At 34.6% G+C, this 22,514-nt stretch overlaps 1 long non-coding RNA gene across 1 annotated transcript in view; it reads right to left on the bottom strand.

Moving 5' to 3' along the window:
* Positions 1–1,663: 1,663 nt before the first annotated feature.
* The window catches only part of LOC119507343, an 80,372-nt gene continuing 59,521 nt past the window's right edge, over positions 1,664–22,514 (bottom strand). The window contains exon 3 of the long non-coding RNA XR_005211208.1: positions 1,664–1,755. This is a non-coding gene — a long non-coding RNA (uncharacterized LOC119507343). The remainder of the gene's footprint in view (positions 1,756–22,514) is intronic.

Here is a 22,514-nt window from a genome sequence, read left to right on the forward strand (position 1 = left end):
GTGTTCCCAGCCCTCTGGGAAGATGGTTGTAAGAGACACCCCCCCTTTTCTTGGTGAGTTGTAGCATTTTCTCAGCCTCTAGAGTTATTGCTTTGCCTCTCAGAGCCATATTAGCTTTGCTCTTGCCTGGGCCCAAATTGCAGGTCTTTGAGGCTTTCTGTAATGGGCTTCTTAGAGTAATTGTTTTAGAAAAAGAGAAAAAGATAGAAAAAAAAAAAGGGCCCTCCTTGCAGATACAATGGGCTATTGAAATTCTAAGAGACAAGGAGATTAGGGCCATTAAGGAACAATCAAAAAAGCAGAGCTCTTTGGCCCTTCAGACCAGGGTCCTTGCCTTCTGGATTTGCCTATGAGCCTGACTCTGCCTGAGCCCTGCCATTCTCCATTTTATGTTCACCAGAACTCCAAAAAGTCTCTTTTTTTATTTTTGCTTTTTTTTCTTTTCTTTTCTTTCTTTCCTTTTTTTTTTTTTTTTTTTTTTTTTTTTTTTTTTTTTTTTTTTTGCTGTTTTTGCTAGCCCTATCTCCTCCCTGCTGGGTTGACTGCTCCTGGATTCTCTGGTGTCTGGTTTCAGTCTACCTATGTTTGGAGTTTCAATCAGCAACCTAATTTTTCAGTCAGAGCTGCAACTGCAGTCCTCCCTCCTTGTTCCCAGCACAGATGGCCCCTCCTTCCATTGGACTGAGCCTCGCAGGGAGGGGGACAGGTCCCCTGGCCATAAGAACTTACAGATTTCACTGATCTCAGCTGTCCCATGCATTAGTAAGTGTTGTACAAAGTATGCCCAAAGTCAAATTGCTCTGTTGTGTCTGATCCACACAGTTTCTGACTTCCTACCTACTGCCCTGGAGGAATAACTAAAACCTACACCTCACCACTCCACCATTTTGCCCCACCTCAACCATGTTGTTTTTAGTCATGTTGTTTGGTGTAGGATCACAGGTGCTTTTATAACACACACATATTGTCATTCATCTGCTTTTTACCTCATTTATGTGGTGTAACAGACCAGCCCTGGAGTTATTCCACTTTCCCCTGTAATCTCATGTAGTATTTCGGATTTCTTGGCCAAATATGTGTTTAACTCTATGAGAAAAAGCACCATTTTCTCCTGAAGGCACCCAGATTGTCAGAGTTGAAGGCAGTGTGAAACCATCACCATTTCCATTCTATTCTCATGTGTCCCAGGATAGGCTCCTAGGTTACAGCTTGTCCTTGCTCTACCACACTTTACATTCATATTTCCTTCCTGACTGTCAAGCAGACTTTCATCTCCAGCATTAGACATGAAAATATTACTTAACCATCTCCCACAATTACATTTTAATTCCTTGTAACAAATTTCTTTAGAGAGAGGATAGATATAGATAGATATCAATATGGATAGATATGGGTTAGACCTACAGCTATGTTACCTATATGTATCTATATCTGAATCTATATCTATATCCATATCTATATATCTAACCTACAAGTAGTTTCTGACTGAATCCTGATTAATACAAAAGGTGTTGATAACTTAATTAGAACCAAAAATTAAATAATATATAATGTATTCCCAAATAAGAGGCATATATAATTTGTGTCTCTGATTGGAATTTTAGGCAGCCAAAGCTGTTTTTCTACAGCTACCCAGAAAATCTCTTGATGAGTAAAAGTTTTAGCAGAATGGACAGGTTTATTTGGAGATTGTGAATTTATAGTCAATCTGGCAATGACTCCAAACAATGGCTCCCATTTCAGCTCATGTGGTACCTGCAATGTCAAAACATTAGGGTTGTGTTATTGGTAAAATACTAAAAATATGAAAATATGTTACTTCAAATGACTAACATATTTGTTGAATCATCCACTTCATCATAATATATAATCAAATTTTTAATTCAATGCAATAGCTTAGAATATTATGAAAGAAATAATAATTTGCATGCTGTTACATGTTTTACAAACATTATATTACAAAATGAACATAATAATTCCAAAAACCAAATGAAGAAACTGACTTTAGAAGGTTTAACCACACACTAGTAAGTAGTGGGATTATAATTTGAATCTATGACTGAAGATAATATTTTTGCTGGGTTCTGAATAATTTAGAGTTACTACATACTCCACAATATTTGATACATTTATTAAAATGAGCACATTAATAACAAATTATGGTAAATATGCATATATAATGCATATTTTAAAGGTAAATTGATGTGCTGATGCATAAAACAATGCATTGTATCTTAAAATTCTCTAATATATCTATGTTCCTTAATCAGTTTATATTTCACAATTATAATAACTAGGCACAAAGATTTCTGTTTTCCCAATAGATGATTAAATCTACTTAGTTTAAAATGTGGAATTGTATGGCTTGAAATAAAATCAAGTGTATCTCTTGCATTTAAAGATATTACTTCCATTTAGATTTATTTTGATAGAGGAAGAGGCTAAATTATTATAAAACATGCTGGCAATATATAGGTGCTACCATAACATCTATATGATTCAGAATATTCACCCCTCAGATGTTTATATTTCCCTTCCGATAGTCACAGAGATTGGGAAACCATCTGTAGTAAAATGTTTTAAAAATTGCTGGTAGCCCAATCAATTTGATTTAATAGGAATTAGAGGTAAATTTAAACAGGTAGGACTAAAAGTAAGGTGATATAGCAAGACCCTGAATAATACCACTAGAACATGCAATTTTTTGCCTATTATCTGCTTCTTACACGTATTAGTGTACTATACACAACTTCTACAAAATAAGCTGCACATACTATTTATGTTAGTCAAGGTTAATTCTCGACACATTAGAGAACTGCATTTAGAAATTGGAAGCACCCAAAAATACAGTAAAAGTAAAAGACAGAAAGAAAAGAAATAAATTTATTTAAAGGATGCAAGTAAAGGATGAAACTTTATTTCTTGAACCACAAAGGCAAGCAGTGCATTCAGCCCCGCTGTGGGCTGAGAAAAAAAGATGTGGAAATCAATCAAGGATCAAAGCATCCACACCATCAGTCTTTCTCTTTCTCCCTGGAGCCATATGACCTCTCGTCTCTGCACCACTTTATATGTCTGCTTCATTCTTCTCTCTATAGGCTGATTTTTTCTATCACTCAGCAGACAAACAGGACTCTGAAATTTACATTATCTTATATTAGACATAAGTGGAGATTTACTAGAATCACTGAGTTCCAATTTTATGTTTTTGAAAGGATAATATAATTGAGCTAATATAGATGCAACATTTAACACTTCAATATATATAGATAGAGATACAACTTAGGAAGTAGGAAATTTAAAGAAAGTACATACTAATCACTAGATTGATAGAGTAGTCTATAATATATCCAATCATTTTGCACATTCCTTGTTTAACTATTTTATTAGCAAAGCCTTCACTGCTAAGCAACATTAGAATTTATCTGTCAATTTATGTGAAGGGTTGTCTCTTTTATACTGGTGAATTTGTGGAAAATAAATGAACTGGTGTGACATCAAAAAAAGAAAGAGATTGTTGAGTATTCAAAGGCAAAGGAAAAGGTCTGAAATATATATAATATATCTAAGACAAATTCAGAATAATTCTTGATTCTGTTTTCCACTTCAGAGGAGATAAAACTTCTTTAGTTTGTGTGAGAGAAGTGGAATAAAAGCAAAATAGTGAGATAGATGAGTGTCCTTGAGAAGGGTACTTAATACTGCCCTTCTCTCCTACACAAAATGCTTAGAAAGTATCAGGTTAGAGATGTGGGAAATATTAGAAATATGTAAAGAAAACAGACTTTATAAGATCCTCTTCTTCATAGCCCAGAAAAGTTATCTCATCTAAACATGGGGAACAAAAGGAAATATGAAAATCAAACCTTCAAACCTACAAACTTCATACCAGCCAAAATATAAAATGTACCTAATAAAATTCCAACTGAAAGTGAATACATATCAGAAAAATGTAGCCACAAAGCAAATGGCAAATAGCTTAATGATTTAAGGTGCTATAAAAGAAATTCAGAAAATTGCCCAAGGTTTCAAAGAACACTAATCAGAAATATAAAAATATTCTGAACTTTTATAAGTAGACAACAGGGAGATATGAAATTAGAATTGACAAATATCATAAAATAATTAGAATAAATTGTATTTTGTAAGGAATAAAACCTAAATTCAGGCAGTGACACGGGATGGTAGTGTAGGGAGGTGTGTAATTTAGTTACTCTTCTAGAGCAACTAGTAAATAGCCAGGAACAACTAGAAAATAGTCTGGAACAATTGTTTGGGGGACATCCATGACCAGACACAAATCATACAGCAGTCTGGAATGGGTGGAATAGTTGAGATCTCAGCATAAGAATTGTAAGTGAAGGTCCCCAAATGGCAGAGGCTGGTGCCCCACCCCCACTGGCATGACAGACTGAGTTGGAACACTTCCCTGTGGGAAAAAGATGCAGTCACTAGTAGGAGCAAGAGACAGTAGCTCAACAAAGCTCCAATTGCAGTTTAATTAACAAATTTGGGATACTGAGTACAAACTATGAGCACAGATAAACTTAGAGTAGGCAAGAAAGGAAGTCTGAGGTCTCTCCTGGCAGTGAGGAAGCGAGGCTGATGGAAAAAATTATAATAATAAATGAATAAATACACAGGTTTTTAAGTTGGCTAAACTCAGAATATTGGAAAAGGGCTGTGTCCCAAGAAAACAGGCACACAGAACTGGGTACCAACTCTAGCTCTTGATTGGTGAAACTGGGGGCTGGGGATTGGCTCTAGAAAGGGATTTCTGTTTTTTCCTTTTTTATCTCATTCTAAGTAGTGATTAGAGAAAGCCTCAAGCATTTTCAATTGTTGGCTCTGATCCAGGCAAGGGAGGGGTTAAGATAGAAAGAAAAAGGAAGAAGTCAAGGGAAGGAGATAAATCCCTAAAGGGTGGGTCTTCCTTAAGAAAAGTGGGGGCAAGACCCAGCTAAAGTGGCTGCCCTCTCTCAGAGAATTCAGATGCCAAGCCTAGAGAAAAATAAAATGGGAACAGCTTAAGTTTAACTTCTGACTCACCTGCAGTCCTAGGCAGGAACAGGGTCTACTGAAAATTAAAGGCACCATACCTTTTTATGCTGGTGGGGAGCTGGGGGCTGAAAAGCAGCACCTGTTCAGCAGGATAGGAAAAATGCAGAGTCTAGAGGCTTTGCAGAAAAATCTGACTACCTGCTGAGTCTCATCCTCAGGGAAACTTGATACTGATTACACCCTCCTACTGAGCCCTGGGACTATCTGGTCTGGGAAAATTTGATTGGGGTAATCAAGGAAACCAGATGCCTAGACACAAAAACAAATGACAAGGTGCACCAGGAAAAATGAGGATATAGCCCAGTCAAAGGAAGAAACCTACACTTCAAATGAGATACAGGAGCTGAAACAACTAATTAAAGATGTTCAAATATATATGCTAAATCAATTCAAAAATCAAAATGAGTTGAGGAAAGATACAGCAATGAAGGATATAAAGATGATATTGTGAGAACATATGGAAGAACTTGAAAGTTTGAATAAACATTTGGCAAAACTTATGCAAATGAAAGACATAGCAGAAGAGATGAAAAACAGTGGAGACTACAAAAGCAGAGTTGGAGCGGCAGAAGAAAGTATTCACAAACTACAGGACAGGACATCTGAAATCTTGCACACAAAAGAACAGATAAGGAAGAGAATGGAAAAATATGAGCAGTGTCTCAGGTATTTGAATAACAACACAAAGTGTATGAATATATGTGTCATTGGTGTCCCAGAGGAGAAGAGAAGGGAAAGGGGGCAGAGAGAATAATGAAAGAAATAATCACTGGAAATTTCCCATCTCCTATGACAAACATAAAATTTTAGATCCAAGAGGCACAGCATACCCCAAACAGAATAGATCCAAATGGACCTACTCCAAGACACTTAATAATCAGATTATCAAACGTCAAAGACAAAGAGAGAATTCTGAAAGCAGCAAGAAAAAATTGATCCATCACGGACAAGGGAAGCTCAACAAAAACAGGTGAGAAGGCAGTGGTACAATATATTTAAGATAGTGAAAGAGAAAAACTACCAACCAAGAACTCTATATCCAGCAAAGCTGTCCTTCAAAAATAAGGGAAAGTTTAAAATATTTTCAGAGAAGCAGACACTGAGTTTGTGAACAAGAGACCTGCTCTACAAGAAAAACTAAAAGGAGCAATACAGGCAGGTAGGAAAAAAAAAAAAAAGAAAGAGAGGTTTGGAGAAGAGTGCATATATGAAGACTATCAGTAAGAGTGAAGAGAGAGAGAAAAAAAAAAAATCTCTGACATAAAATACAAAGGACAAAATGGTAGGCAGTAGACATTATGTTGAGTGAAATTGGCCGGTTAAAAAAAAGGACCAAGATTGTATGATCTCACCAATATGAACTAACATTAATGAGCAAACTTTGAGAGTTCAACTTGAGAATACAAGCTATCAAGAGCAAGAAAGAGCTTCGAGGTTGGGCATTTGAAGCTAAAGGACTACAGAATGTTCAATATGGTGGATTTCACTGAAATGGATAGCCCAATATTGTGTGATGGTAGCACAATATTGTAAATACTCTGAACAAAGATAACTATGATTATGGTTGAAAGAGGAAGGCTAGGGGCATGTATGACACCAGAAGGAAAGATAAAAGATAAAGACTGGGATTGTGTAACTTAACAAACCTAGAGTGGCCAATGATGATGATTAAATGTACACATATAAGAATGTTTTTATGTGAGGTAGAACAAATGAATGTCAACATTGCTGGGTGTTGAAAATTGAATGGTATAGGGAAAAATACAGTCAATGAAAACTAGTCTACAGTTAATAGTAATATTACAAACTGCTTCCATTAATTGTAACAAAGGCAATATACCAATGCTAAATGTCCATAAGAGGGGCATATAAGGGAGTGGTATGCAATTCTTGGTGTTGTTGTTGTTGTCTGACATTTTCATTGTATTTATTGCATTTTATTTTATTTTATTTTCATTTTTTCTTCTTTCATTTTTTTTCCTCCTCTTCCACTTTGTGGAAGAAATGGAAATGATGTCCTGATGTAGATTGTGGTGGTGAAAGCATAACTTTGTGATTATACAGCGGATTGCTGATTGTTTCCTTAGGATGGATTTTATAGTGTGTGAATAAAGCTGTTTAACAAATAGGCAGAGGGATACAGGTGCAGGAGAAAATATGGAGAGAGGGATGTACCTATTCACTGTGAGTGGGAGGTAGAATGGCATGGCCCAGTGTGGTGGTTCCACAGGAAGCCAGGTGTGGGGTTGTCATGTGGTCCTGCAACCCTGTTATTGGGTATATACTTGAAACAACTGGGAGCAGGGATGCAAATGGACATTTGCACATTTGTGTTTATGGTGGCAGTATTCAAATTTTCAATGGATGCAGGTGGCCTAATGGTATATTGACTGATAAATGGAATAGTGAATAGTGGTGTATAAATACAATGGAATGTTGAGTGGTGGCAAGAAGAAAAAAAGTTGTGAGATATGCAGTAAGGTGACTGGACCTTGAGGATAGAATGTAGATTGAAATAAGCCAGAAATGAAGAGAGAAATATTATAATGCCTCATCGATATGCACTAACTATAATGTGCAAACTGAGAATTGAGTCTGAGAGCCTTCAGGGGAAGGCTTATTGTAATGCTTCCTAGACTGTAAACTCTTACAGCAGTTGCATCTATTCCTGATTTGTAATGGTTCTTTCTAAATTCTGAGAAGCTGAGCTGTTTGTTTATAACATGGTCGGTCTCTGAAACTTTGGGTGTCTGTGTGACACCTGAGACTCAGAGCCAGAGTTCAGCAGCTATGAATGTCACCATGACTCCATACAGCACCTGTTAAAATAGCTGGAAAAAAGATCAGACTCCAATTAGAGATATGAATGAAATGGACTTAGGTTAGGAATAAGGTAAATCAGACTAAAGGATAAAGGATGATACTTATTTTGTTTTAAAACTTCAACTTCTGTGTGAGAACAAAGGAAGTGATGTCTATTTGGTGGAAAACCTATATTTTCTGTAGCATGCTAATTAATTTAACTTGTATGATCAGTTTGTTCAAACACCATAATTACATGGAACTTTGAGTAGGGTGTGAGATTTGGCTGGTTTGTACAGGTTATCATGAAGCCCCAATACATCCCAAAGTAATTTCACAAGAGAATAAAAAGTACTTGCAAAGCCCCTTTGAGGGACTGCAGAAAAACATGGAAATATTAAACTTACCCACCTGGGAAGCATTGGGGACTAACAGATTAGCAGGATGAGCCCTTGATCTTGGGGCCTGCCTTTATGAAGCTTGTTACTGTAAAGGAGAGGCTAAGCCTAAACATAATTGTGCCTGATAGGCACCCCTAGAGAACTTCTTTTGCTGCTTAGATGTGGCTTCTCTCTCTAAGCCAATACTGCAGATGGACTTCCTGCTTTCCCCTCTATGTGGGACATGACTCCTAGGGGGTAAATCTCCCTGGCAACATGGGACGTGACTCCTCAGAATGATCCTGGACTCAGCATTGTAGGATTAAGAAAGCCTTCTGGACCAAAAGTGGAAAGAGAAATAAAACAAAATAAAGTTTAGTGGCTGTGATATTTCAAATTTGGAGCTGAGAGGACATTCTGGAGGCTATTCTTATATATATATATATATTTGAGATTGTTTACATACCATACAACTATCCAAAGATCCAAAGTGTACAATCAATTGCCCATGGTACCATCATACAGCTGTGCATCCTTCAACACAATAATTTTTTTCAATTTTTAGAACATTTTAAGTATTCCAGAAAAGAAATAAAGACAAAAAAAAAAAAAGAAAAAAAGAAACTCAAATCCTCCCATACCCCTAACCATGCCCCACTCCATTATTGATCCATAGTTTTGGTACAGTACATTTGTTAACTATAGTATATTTCTCTGATTACACAGTTGATGAAAGAATGTTAAAATACTACTAACTGTAGTATATAGTTTGCAGTAGGTGTATATTTTTTCCTATATGCCTCTCTATTACTAACTTTTAGTTATAGTATCATACATTTGTTCTCATTTGTGAGAGAGATTTCTAATATTTTTATAGTTAATCATGGACATTGTCCACCACAAGATTCACTGTTTTATACATTCCCATCTTTTAAACTCCAACTTTCCTTCTGGGACATACATGACTCTGAGCTTACCCTTTCCTCCACCTTCACACACCTTTCAGCACTGTTAGTTATTCTCACAACATGCTGCCATCAACCCTGTCCATTTCCAAACATTTAAGTTCACCCTAGTTGAACATTCTGCTCATAATAAGCAACCCTCCCCATTCTTTAGGCTCATTCTATATCCTAGTAACTTATATTTCATGTCTGTGAGTTTACATATAATTAGTTCTTATCAATGAAACCTGCAATATTTGCCTTTATGTGTCTCTTATTTCACTCAGTATAGTGCCCTGAGACTTTCTCTACTGAGCCAAAAGAGGGACAGAACACCTCCTTCAGGGCTCATCCACGGCCACCCTCCAGCTCTCCAAGGTCAGTCATCACCCAAAGTCTCTGTCTGCTTGTTGGGGATTCACGGCTCATAGTGAGCAGTCCAGACTCATTAATTAAAACCCCAGTTGGAGCTCAGCTGAGCAATATTTGCTTGGGGAGAGAGCTTCTCTCTAGCACCATGAGGCTTTGCAGCTCAGGCTGTGGGGGGAGGGGTTTATCGGCTTGGATCTGTCATTTTTACTTACAGATTTTATGCTGCAATCTCAGGCATTCCTCCCAATTCAGGTTGGTGTCTGATGAGTGGACGGTCACATTTGTACCCTCTGCAGTTATTCTGGATTATTACTAGTTGTTCCTGGTTGTTTATTAGTTGTTCCAGGGGGACTAACTAGCTTCCACTCCTCTCTATGCCACCATCCTAGATGCCCTCGCTTTATATTAGTTTTTAATATATTAGAATAGCTAGAAGGAAAGAACTGAAACTGTTGAACTGCAATCCCGTAGCCTTATTTCTTGAAGATGATCTTATAACTATATAGCTTAAATGGTGTGACTGTGTGACTGTGAAAAGCTTCTTTCTCATACTCTCTTTACACAGTGTGTGACAAATGAGTAGAAAAATGGGGAGAGAAAGTGAGTGAATAATGGGGGGGAGGAGTATGGGATGTTTTAGGTGTTCTTTTTTACTTTTATTTTAATTTTTATTCTTGTTTTTATTTTGATCTTTTGGCATAATGAAAATGTTTAAAAATTTATTGTGGTGATGGATGCACAACTATATGATGGTACTATGAACTTTGGATAATTGTATGGCATGTGAATATATATCAGTAAAATTGCCTAAAGAATCTAAATTCAAAGCAACCTACAAGCTGATATTATATAATATTTCTATAATAATCATCATATACATAAGTAGGGAAATAGTAAATTATATATAATGGAAACCAAAATATGAAGAGAATGAGAAAATTAGAATTTTGTAACACTTTAGGAAATATTTTTTTTTCAGGAAACAATTAGTGATGAATGAAATTTTTAGATGAATTCTTGATAGGAATATACAAAATGGAAAGATAAGGCTGTCATCTCCTGACCAACTATTGAATGTTAACATCTATATAATTGGGATAGAAAGATATTTTGTTTACAGATGTGGAGCAATGAATTGCAGAAAGTTACCAATAAAATGGCCATTCCAAATTTGTTAATCAAATCTTTAGAGCTAACTTCTATTTTTTAGCAAATATAGGGATAAAGAAACAAGTTAAATGACTTGGTAAGAGAACGAACAGAAATGACCACAATGTGGGATATCCTACAGGTAATTTAACTAGTTTCTATACAAGGAAAAATGAATAGAATTAGACTGCTATGACTTTTGATTTCTAACAACTAACTGCAGTTGTCTGTGGACTTTGTTTAAATCCTGACTCAAATAAATCAACTCTAAAAAGACAGTTTGAAAAAAATCAGCATAATGTGATACCAGAACAGCATCATGGCTATGCAGAAAAATATCTATGTCTCAAAAGAAAAATATTGAACTACATATGGGTGAAATATCCTGACCCATGGAAGTTTGTTTAAAATTCTTTAAGAAGAAAGGACAAATGAAGCAAAATCCTGATTTTTTTCTTATTCTCCTTGTTATATATATATATATATGGGGTTTAATTTACTATCTCCCTACTTATGTATATGATTATTATTATAGAAAGTAATAAACAAAGAAATGAAAAAATCTTGTGAGTTATGGCCTAAGCAGTTCATGTGAGAAATATTGTACCTTAAATATATTTCTTATAAACAAAAAAATAAGATAAATGGGCAAAATTTTAATATTAGGAAAATAGAAAAAAAACAGTAAATAAATAAACAAATAAAATGGAAGGAACAGATTTACAAAGATATGAAGAGAAATTAAGGGACCTAAAGCCAAAATAGTAGAGTGAATAAATAAAACCTAAGACGGCTGTTTTAGAAGACAATAAATATCCACATAACTTTAGCAAGCTTAAGTAAAATATATAGCTATTTACATAAATTATTTATAAGAGTTATATTTCAAATTTAATAATAGTATATATAGTTGTATTCCAAAATATTATGTAGATTATTTCCTAATAAATTGTAATAAGCAGTGCAAAATAAAATATAGAAACTGAATAGACAACACATCCAATAAATGGAAAAACAATTCAAGATCAAATCTTAAAATTCACTGTGTCCAGATGGTTTATTTAACTCCTTAACCCATTTTGTAAAGGTAGTCTAAATGTGATTTCAGAATTAGACAAGAATCACATATTCCAAAAAGTTAAAATGTCACTTACTGAAGAAAGAAATTCCAAAAAATAAATTAGCCATGAAATGCTAGAGTTAAAAAAAAAATTTTTTAATTAAAATACATGTCTAAGTAGGAATAAAACTGAAGGCAGAAAATTTGGAAACAACATGAAGAATATACGTAAATTAAATATTGGAAATTAAATTTAGTGAAAGAAAGACATTTTCAATAATTAAAAATAGAGCAATGACTATTTGTTTGGGAAGAAATAGAGTACCAAAGCATACTGTTTATAAAACTGACAGCAAGTTTAGGTTCAAATAAGTTTAAGGTGCTAAAGAAAACTACAGAAATTTTAGTTGAAAATAAAGGAAAATTTATAAACTTTTAATAGCCACTGTATTAGTTTGTTATGGATGCTTATTAACACAGATTTAGCATCTTAAAACAGCACACATTGATTCTCTCACTCACTATTGTAGAGGTCAAAGCCCAAAACTGGTTTCACTGATCCCAATGGAACCCAGGTTTGTGCTCTCTCCAAAGGCTCCAGGAGGAAAATGTATTACTTTGCTTTATTCAATTTTAGAGCTTCATAACTTGCACTCCTCAGCTCATGGCACCATCCTCCAATCTTCAAAGCCATAACCTTTCTCTGCCTCTGCCTTTAAATTGCCTTCTTTTTTTACAAAGACCCTTGAAATTACATTGGCCCTAACCAGATGATCTATGGTAATCTACATATGTCAAATCCTTAATTTAATTACAAAAGGAAATTCCTTTTTAGCATAAAAGGTTACATACTCACATGCCCCCAGGATTAGGATTTTGAGATCTTTGAGGGCCATTATTCAGCCCATGGCAGGAATCAACTCTCAACATACTTCTATTTATTTGCTATGTATTTATACTCTTTTAAGGAGCACACATTGATTTAAAAGATACCTGAGAGTTGACTGAATAGTTTGATTTATTCATTTTAAAAAAGTAAAACATTTAAAATTGGAAAACAACCAACTAGAAACATAGTAAGTAAAATACAAGTGACAAATAAACGTCTGAAATCTGTAAGGTGGTCAACATCATCACAGATCAGAATACAAATGTCTTATTATTTGTTACCATCAATGTCTAAAATGTAAATAGATTGATACTGTGATGGATAATGTACACTAGTAGAAACATTCTGGAAGGGAAACTCAGTATTTATTCAAATGAAAAATGACTGAATTTTCACTCTAAACTTCCCCTTCTAATATTTACTATAGAAAAATATTTGCCCATATACCCCAAAGAACACAAGCAAGTATTTTGTGGAATTTTTTTAATGTGTGACAGAAAAATATCTGTAAAATTTAAGTGGCTATTAATAGAGAACTCTTTAAAGAAGCAGAGCTATGTAAATGGTATGGCATGCTAATCAATAGTTAAATAATGAAGCAAACTGGTAAGAAAATATTTGAAAAAAGATCTCCAAATGAATTATTAAAATAACAACAGGAGGACTAAGTTAGGTGTGTGAAATACACACACAATTATTTATTCCTTTAATAAAATCAAATAGAGTAGGGATGCCAGATTTAGCAAATAAAGTTATAGGATATCTAGTTAAATGTGAATTTCAAATACACACAAATGCTTCTTTAGTTTATCTAGGTCCCAAATATTTCCATGGGACATACTTATACTAAAATAGTATTCATTGTTTACTGAAAATTCAAATTTAACTGGATGTTTGCTATGTAATCTGACAGTCATAAATTAGAGACTTAAGTATCAGGCTAAATGATGTTGGTTAAGTGATGGAGGGGGAAAATGTTCCTTCAAACTTCAGAGTTTAAAGGAATAATTTGCCATAAATATACATTTAGTATTTGCTATAGCACATATTAGTAAGGTATCTTTTAAATTGACATGCTCTTTGAAAAGTATAAATGCATAGCAAATAAATAGAAATATATTGAGTTGATTGAATGGTTTGATTTATTCATTTCACTTTTACTCTCTGATACTGTAGGTTATCCAAAAAGTGACTAGAATTTCAACAATTCATTTCTGAAGGTATTTTTCAAGAAGTTAACTAACATTTAAGAAATTAGGAAGAAGAGATTGATAATTAGTTCAACATAAAATGTGAATAACTGGCAAAAAATAGTCTCTTGGAGAAACTATAACTTCATTCTCTTAAAAGTATGTATGCAGTTGACGGGTGAACCTGGGAGATTTTCTGTCCCTTTCTATCTCTGTGGAGAAAACCTCAGCTGTTTTCAGCCTGTAGCACTTTGCAGTAAAGACAGCCTCAGCCATTTTAAAATCAAAACACTTTGATCAGCAGAGTCAGAGAAACAAAGAACTTATTGATATGCAAATGACCTCTCTGGAGGGGGCGTAGCTTCCCAAGAGGAAAGGGTGGGGCCCAGTTCTACTGCCCACTTTTCTGGAACAAGACCCCAAAGCCTGGGGGAGGAGAGCCACAGGCCACACCCTCTTACACCAGCAGGTGACAGGCTGATAGGTGCACCTGCTGGGCAGAAAAGCACAGGTGCATCAATCCTCTAAGAAAAACCATCAGGGAAACCAGATACTAAGTATTACCTCCTTCTGTGACCTGAGCCTGTTCTCATCTGGGAAAACCTGACTGGGGTGGCCTAGGAGGTCAGATGCCTAGACAACAGAAAACTACAACCTACACTAAGAAAAATGAAGCTATGACCCAGTCAAAGGAACAAACTTACACTTCAGCTGAGATTTGGGAATTTAAACAACTAATTCTAAATGAATTCAAAAAGTTTAGAGAATATTTCACAAAAGAGATAGAGGCTATAAAGAAAACACTGGGCATACATAAGGCAGAAATCAAAAGTTAATAAAAACAGCTAGTAGAATCTGTGGAAATGAAAGGCACAACACAAGAGACAAAAGACACAATGGAAACATACAACAGATCTCAAGAGGCAGAAGAAAACACTCAAGAACTGGAGAATAAAACACCTGAAAGCCTACATGTAAAGAATGAAAAAATATGAGCAATGCCTCCAGGAACTGAAAGATGAAACAAAGTACAAGAATGTACATATCATTGATATCACAGAAGGAGAAGAGAAGGAAAAAGAGGCAGTGGCAATAATAGGGGAAATAATCAATGAAAATTTCCCATCTCTTATGAAAGACATAAAATTACAGATCCAAGAAGCGCAACGTACTCCAAACAGAAGAGATCTGAATAGGCCTATGCCAAGACACGTAATAATCAGATTATCAAATGCCAAAGACAAAGAGAGAATCCTGAAAGCAGCGAGAGAAAAGCAATCCATCATATACAAAGGAAGCTTAATAAGTCTATGTGCGGATCTCTCAGTAGAAACCACGGAGGCAAGAAGGAAGTAGTGTGATATATTTAAGATACTGAAACAGAAAAACCTCCAACCAAGAATCCTATATCCAGCAAAGCTGTCCTTCAAATATGAGGGAGAGCTCAAAATATTTTCCAACAAACAGACAATGAGAGACTTTGTGAACAAGACACCCGCCCTACAGGAAATACTAAAGGGAGCACTACAGAGAGATAGGAGAAGACAGGAGTACATGGTTTGGAACACAATTTTGGGAGATGGTAACACAGCAATGTAAGCACACTGAACAAAGATAGCTATGAATATGGTAGAGAGAGGAACATTGGGAGCATGTGAGACACCAGAAGAAAGGAGGAAAGATAAAGAATGGGACTGTGTAACTTGGTGAAATCTTGAGTGTTCAACAATTGTGATAAAATGTACAAATATGTTCTTTTATGAGGGAGAACAAGCAAATGTCAACCTTGCAAGGTGTTAAAAACGGGGAGGCATTGGGGGAGGGATGCAATCAATGTAAACTAGAGACTGTAACTAACAGCATCATTGTATTATGCTTCCTTTAATGTAACAAAAGTGATATACCAAGGTAAATGCAGATAAGAGGGGGGATAGGGGAGGCATGTTAGACTCTTGACATTGGTGGTGGTGTCTGACTCTTTACTCTACTTTGATTTATGGTTACTTTTCCTTTTGCTACTTCCTAGCTGTCATTTTGTTTCCTCTTTCTTTTGCCTCTCTACCTTCTTTGACTCTCCCTCCTGCCTTGAGGAAGAAATGTAGATGCCCTTATATAGATAGTGGTGAAGGCGGTAAACACATAAATATGTGACTACACAGAGAACCATCAATTGTTTACTTAGGATGGAATGCATGGTGTGTGAACAAAACCATCTTTAAAAAAAATGGGTTGATTACAAAACCTCAAGGGCAATATACTGAGTAAAATAAGCCAGACACGTAAGGACAAATATTGCAAGGTCTCACAATAAGAACTAATTATAACATGTAAACTCATAGACATGGCTTAAGAATAGGGAGTGGTTGCATTATGAGCAGAATGTTTAACTAGGATGAACTTAAATGTTTGGAAATGAACAGAGGTGTTGGTAGCAAGATGTGAGAATAACTAACAGTGTCAAATGGTGCATGAATGAAGTGGAAAGGGGAAGCTCAGAGTCATATATGTCACCAGAAGGAAAGTTGGAGGTCAAAAGATGGGAATGCATAAAACTGAATCCTATGGTGAACAATGTCCATGATTAACTATACAAATATTAGAAAACTCTTCCATGAACCAAAACAAATGTATGACAGTGCAACTAGAAGTTAATAATAGAGGAGCATATAGGGAAGAAATATATACCTATTGTAAAGTATATACTACAGTTAGTAGTATTTCAACATTCTTTCATAAACAGTAACAAATGTACTATACCAAGACTACAAGTCAACAATTGAGGGGGGTTGGTAAGGGATATGGGAGGATTCGTGTTTCCTTTTTTTTTTTTTTTTTTTTTTACCTTTTTACATCTTTCACTTTATTTCTTGTCTGGAGTAATGAAAAGTTTCTAAAAATTGTACAAAAATTAAGTGTGGTGATGGATGCACAGCTGTATGAGGGTACCAGGGGCAACTGATTGTACACTTTGGATCTTTGGATAATTGTATGGTATCTGAACAATCCCAATACAAATTAAAAAAAAAAAGTATGTATGCAGTAATGTTTCAAAGTGGCATTACATTATTTTCCTTAAGACTTCATTGGTATTGCTTGAGTGCAAAACAACACAATGTTTTTATATACCTGTACATATTAAGGACTCTTCACCTAAAAACCTCTGTAAATTATCTGGATAGTTGAACTTTTATGTTGTTATTGGACTAAATACTTCTCCCCACTTCCCCCAAAGCATAAACATATGTGTTTTTTTCTGTGTTAGCAATAATATATTAAAATTCAATTTTTCAATTTCAAACTTTTGAACAGCATTTTTCTTTTGTGAGTTTAAATATGAATTTAAAATGTTACTGCTTGACTGTAATGCTAGGAAAAATGCACTTAATTCTATTTCAAATTTTTTTGATACTTTTTTTTAAATTCTGGAAACTGCATGCTATGTTGAGACTTAAACTCACAATATTATATTTCCACCTGTTTTTTGAAGTTTTATTGTTTCAAGAATCAACATGCTTTGTAAAGATTCATTAATGAAAATATAAAAATTAATGTAATAGCCTTAATTACCACAAATTATGGCCATATTTATTAATGAATATACCACCTTCATAAGTAATTGAAATAGCATTACACTTTGCAGTCCCACCAATTCTCAATTCCTTATGATATTCAAAATCTCTATGGCAATTAAATCTGGAGGGTTTATATTGAGTCTCTATATTATTTTCATATTCTGCATTATGAAAAATTTCTTATGTTGGCATAAGGTTACATTTGTTTCTTCAACTAGATTGTAAAGCCCTCATATTTGTTCCTTAATTATTTTCCCACTATCCCATGTATAATAAATTATTGTTTATACTGTATTTCTCTATAAATCTTGTTGGCTTTCTGACAGATATCTTGAATTTTCACATATACTTAATCTAAAGCTTAGACTTATCATAATTTCTGGTTAATGTTCATAAGAAAAAGATTTAGAAAATCTGTGATTTGTATATCTGTTGAGTGTTTTTTTCTTTGGATTCAAAAATAACACTCATTAAAACTGTATAACCTTTGCCTATTAGTTAATAGTGTAATTCTACTTATTAATTAATATTTGCTTAGAATAGATACTTTCTTCCTCCTTCATGGACATTGACTGAATCCACAATTCCAGCCAGTTAAGTTACAGGGAATTAAAGTAAAAGAATGTGGATAGATAACTACCATCCTTCATCATTGCTGACAGTACAATTCAAAATGCAGAGTTCAAGAATTGTAGATCTAAGGTATAATTTTCTTGAGTTTTGATGTATTTTACCAAATACTACCAACTCCATCTTTTGAATCTTCCTGAACTGTCCTAGAATTCTGTTCAGATTCAGTCCTTTTGTGGGAATGAATGACAGTGTGGCAGTGGAAATTGGTTTGCAGCCACATATAGTCATTTTGCTTTCACTCATAAGTTTAACGAATATGGAGTTAGAAAGCGGGAAGAGCATAACTTTTGTCAACATGTCTTCTCAAACTGTTTAGTTAAAAATCTATGGTAGGTGAGACCTATATATAAATTCTGGAAAGAATTTCTCCTTGGAATGGCAGAAGAAGGTTTCAAGACTATCAGGTTATGAGAGGCTTTGCCTAAGTAAGAATAAACATAGTAATCTTAGTTTCAGTGGAAACACATAATTATGCTTAATTTATACATTTTGCATCTTGTGGAAATTCAATGTTATTTTACTATGCTAGCACAGCAATCAATATAGGAAGAAGTTGGATAGCTCCCAGACAGACACTATGTTTGCATGACAAATTCATTTACATATATGTCTTCCAAATTTTGACACCAAAAATATTCCTATATATTCATAATGTATTACTAATACAACCTGTGAAACTGAAAGACACTTCTATCTACCACCAATAATAAAAAAATAAATTTTGGTCCATCATGCTAGAAGAAATATCAGATTTTTCCTTAGCTTCTTTAAGAACATGCTATAAATTCAACAAAAAATGCAGGGATAATCAAGGGCTATAAAGTCAAAAAATGTAGGGAAGTGTTATTATACTTATTTGTCAAGCAGTTAATAAAAATGATCAAATTTTTCTGTAATGTTTGCAATATTTGTCACCAATTCAATTTTTGTTTCCTCATTTTAAAAACTATTTCATTCTAACGTATGCTTTTAATTTCATGAATTTTTTCTAATAGCAGACCCCCCAAATATATTAAGTGGCTGACCACATAAATCTCAAATTGCTCATGACTAATTGTGCTGGTTTGTATGTATTACATCCCCCTGAAAAACCATATTCTTTAATGCAATCTTGTGGGGGCAGAGTTATTAATATTTTTGATTAGGGTGTGACCTCTTGATTGAATGGTTCCATGGCGATTTGACCCTGCCCATTCATGATAGGTCTTGATTAGTTTACTGGAGTCCTTTAAAGGGAGTTCACTCAGACAGCAGCTGAGAAAGACTTTTGGAGAGATGCTTGCTGATGCTTGGAGACACTTGGAGATGCAGACAGAAGGACATTTGGAGATGCTAAGCTAAGAGAAGAGGCCCAGAGTTTGCCCTGGAGAAGCTACGAGAAGACCCCCAGATAGTTAGAGAGAAACGTCCTGGCAGAACATGCAAAAATGCTGAGCAGTTGAGACAGACATTTTGGAGAAAGCCATTTTGAAACACAACCCAGTAGCAAAGGGTCAGCAAATGCCAGGCATGTGCCTTCCCAGCTTACAAAGGTGTTCTGGATGCCATAGGCCATTCTTCAGTGAAGATATTCTCTTTTTGATGTCTTGGTTTGGACACTCATATGGCCTTCAGGCTTTAAATTTGTAACTTAATAAATCCGTTTTATAAAAGCCAATCCATTTCTGGTATTTTGCATCATGGTAGCATTAGCAAACAGGAACACTAATCATGGTCAGCTTGTATTTTATCTCATTTCTAATTATTCATAGGTCATTTCTTAATTTACCATAATACAATGACTGAATTTTGGATCAAAATACTATGTTTCATAATGTAATCATTTAAATAAAATTTCCTTTGATCCAAATAGAAAAACCAATTGTGATTTGAGGACATCCTTTAGCAAGCTTCTTCCTTCTTGATTCTATGTTAGATCTTAAATTTGGCAGGTGGTGAAAACATTCCCAAGTCCTCCTACCCTAAACCCCCCCAGAAAAGAAATGTAAAAATAAAAGAAAAAAAGCCTGTCAAATAGAACAACTGATGTTATAACATATTTTCATATTTTGATCAAAAGTCTAGCTGAAATTCAGAAATTTATTGATATGGTGTTCTTATCAAAATAAGGAACGCAGCTTAAAATAAATGTGATTTTTTTAAAACACAAAGCCATTTGTAACTTCTTACAATATTTTCACTTAAAAAATCATTTGGTAGGCAAACTTTATGTTCCAGGGGATGTGTTATACAAGAGTATAAGATTTCATAGATTCATTGGTTACTGTCTTTCCAGAATCTCACAATTTAACATCTGTGTAAGCATATAATTACAGTGGAGTATGAGGTTATGATATGAATGTGGTTCTACTATAATACTGGAAAATATTGGTTCACTCTTTACTAGAAAGAGTCATGTTTGAGTTGAATCTTAGAGAATAAGTAGGAAGTAAGAAGTCACTACATGGATGAGTTATGGGATAGGCTGTCCAGACCAAGTACAGAGTGAAACAGAGACTCAGGGAAGGCCATGCCATGTTCAGGGAAGTAGGTGAAATTCAATATCTGTGGTCCTCATATGTTTTTACTCCTGTATCCCCTTAAAGAATTTTGCAACAATCTCTATCACCTTGGTCATCTTTAGATTGACCTTTAGAAGTTTTAGCATATAAAAGGTGTTTTGTAGATATAAACATTTTTAGATCAAATTCTTATGTCACCCTTTTAAATATTTTCCATGGAATATAAATATCAGAGAAGTGTGATGCCACTCTCTTCCACTTAATAAACAGAAAAGTAAAACTCTTCTTTCATAATTTGACATTGTTACTTCATTCCTTTAATTCCTTGACCGAATAATTAATTCTGAATAACTCCATTCTATCTCCTCCATAGTTTTATCCTTAAAAAATGCATTTTATGCTCTAAAATTCTTTATTGATCACCCTGTTAAAATCTTTCCAGTAAAAATTTGTAAAAAAAAGTAAAATGATATTTTTCTTACAATTTTCTGTGGTCACAAGAATAAGTTTTAAAAAAATATTCTTTTGGATTGAGCTGTAATTATCAAACAATATAACTATATACAAGTTTTGCTAAACATTTATTAAAACAATTTAAATATTCTTGGAATAAGTCCCTTAACAAGATTGATGGACTTTTTATCTTTTGATCACATGTGTATGTATGATAACTACTAGAATGTGACTGCATTCAGCAACAAATTACTACTATATTCTTTTCTTTCTTTCTACTTTAGGTATGTGCTCAGAAAATATGTTCACGTAAATAGATGATAATGGAAGCTATTTTATTATAGCATCATTTCTCAGTTCTTTGAACTTCATAATAGTTCTACACCAAAAATTACATAGCTATTTATCTTCAAAATTATCCTTAAAAATATTTCACCTGGCAACTCTATTAGGTTTCCCTTCCATTGTGTTGACAATAAATAATGGGAAACCTGAGCAAGTGGATTTGTTACCTAGTCATTAGTGTCATTCATTTTGGCAACTCCAACCTTAATACTTCAATTTATATCTTGAGGGTGTCTCAGAAGTATTTGCCTTCTGGGATACTGCACCATACTTAGGGTGACCATATAGTTTATCACCAAAATTGAGAATGAACAGACAATATTAATAAGTGAGCAAGAAAACCAAGCATATTCCAGACTGGCCCCAGCAAACAAGGATACAACTATCACCCTAATGATAAAAACATTAAAAATGGATAAGAGGTGTGCCATTTTTTTGTAAAGTGAGTGAAGGGAGCTTGCAGACCTGTTTTCTTATACAGATGCACAATTTTACTCTTAAAATTGTATATTTGAAAGTTGAAGATCTTGAAACTTGTAGCCATATATGCCACTGTTTGAGGACCACTGACCATTGAGTTAAAACATAAGGCTGATTAGGAGAACATGTGGGTCCAGATTTTGGATGAACTTTGATATGGTGCTAATTCATTTGGAACTTATTCTTTCAGCAATGTGAAACTATTTTTGAAGGCACCTGAGATTCCTGAACCCAGCTCTGTGTATCCATAGCTGGAGTAACATACATTATTCATTAAAGAGCCCAAGAGGCTTGTATTGGTCAGAGGACACAACCCAAACTAATGAAATAAGTTAGTGCACCAATCCATCTTTAATTCACAGAGAAACGTTTACACAAAAGAGCTTATATGGTCCCACCAAATTCCTTCCCAGTTTATACACTCACAACACAATATAGTGCTATTCATATCCAGATGGCAGAGTTGCGGAGTGGTTCTGGAATAGGGGGAGATGCATAGCGATATATTCATCAAGTGAAAAGCTCCCTGCTGTAAACTCGTTTTTTCTTAAACCTTTTTGTATCCTGTTGGAAGGACTTGTTTCATCATTTGGTGCTTCAAATAGACCAAGAACAGATTCCTTGTTGTCCCATGCCAATCCTCAGAAGTAGGAATACTTAATGTTATTTAGATCAAAGCTTAT

This window comes from Choloepus didactylus, chromosome 12 (genome assembly GCF_015220235.1).
Source record: "Choloepus didactylus isolate mChoDid1 chromosome 12, mChoDid1.pri, whole genome shotgun sequence".
Lineage (NCBI taxonomy): Eukaryota > Metazoa > Chordata > Mammalia > Pilosa > Megalonychidae > Choloepus > Choloepus didactylus.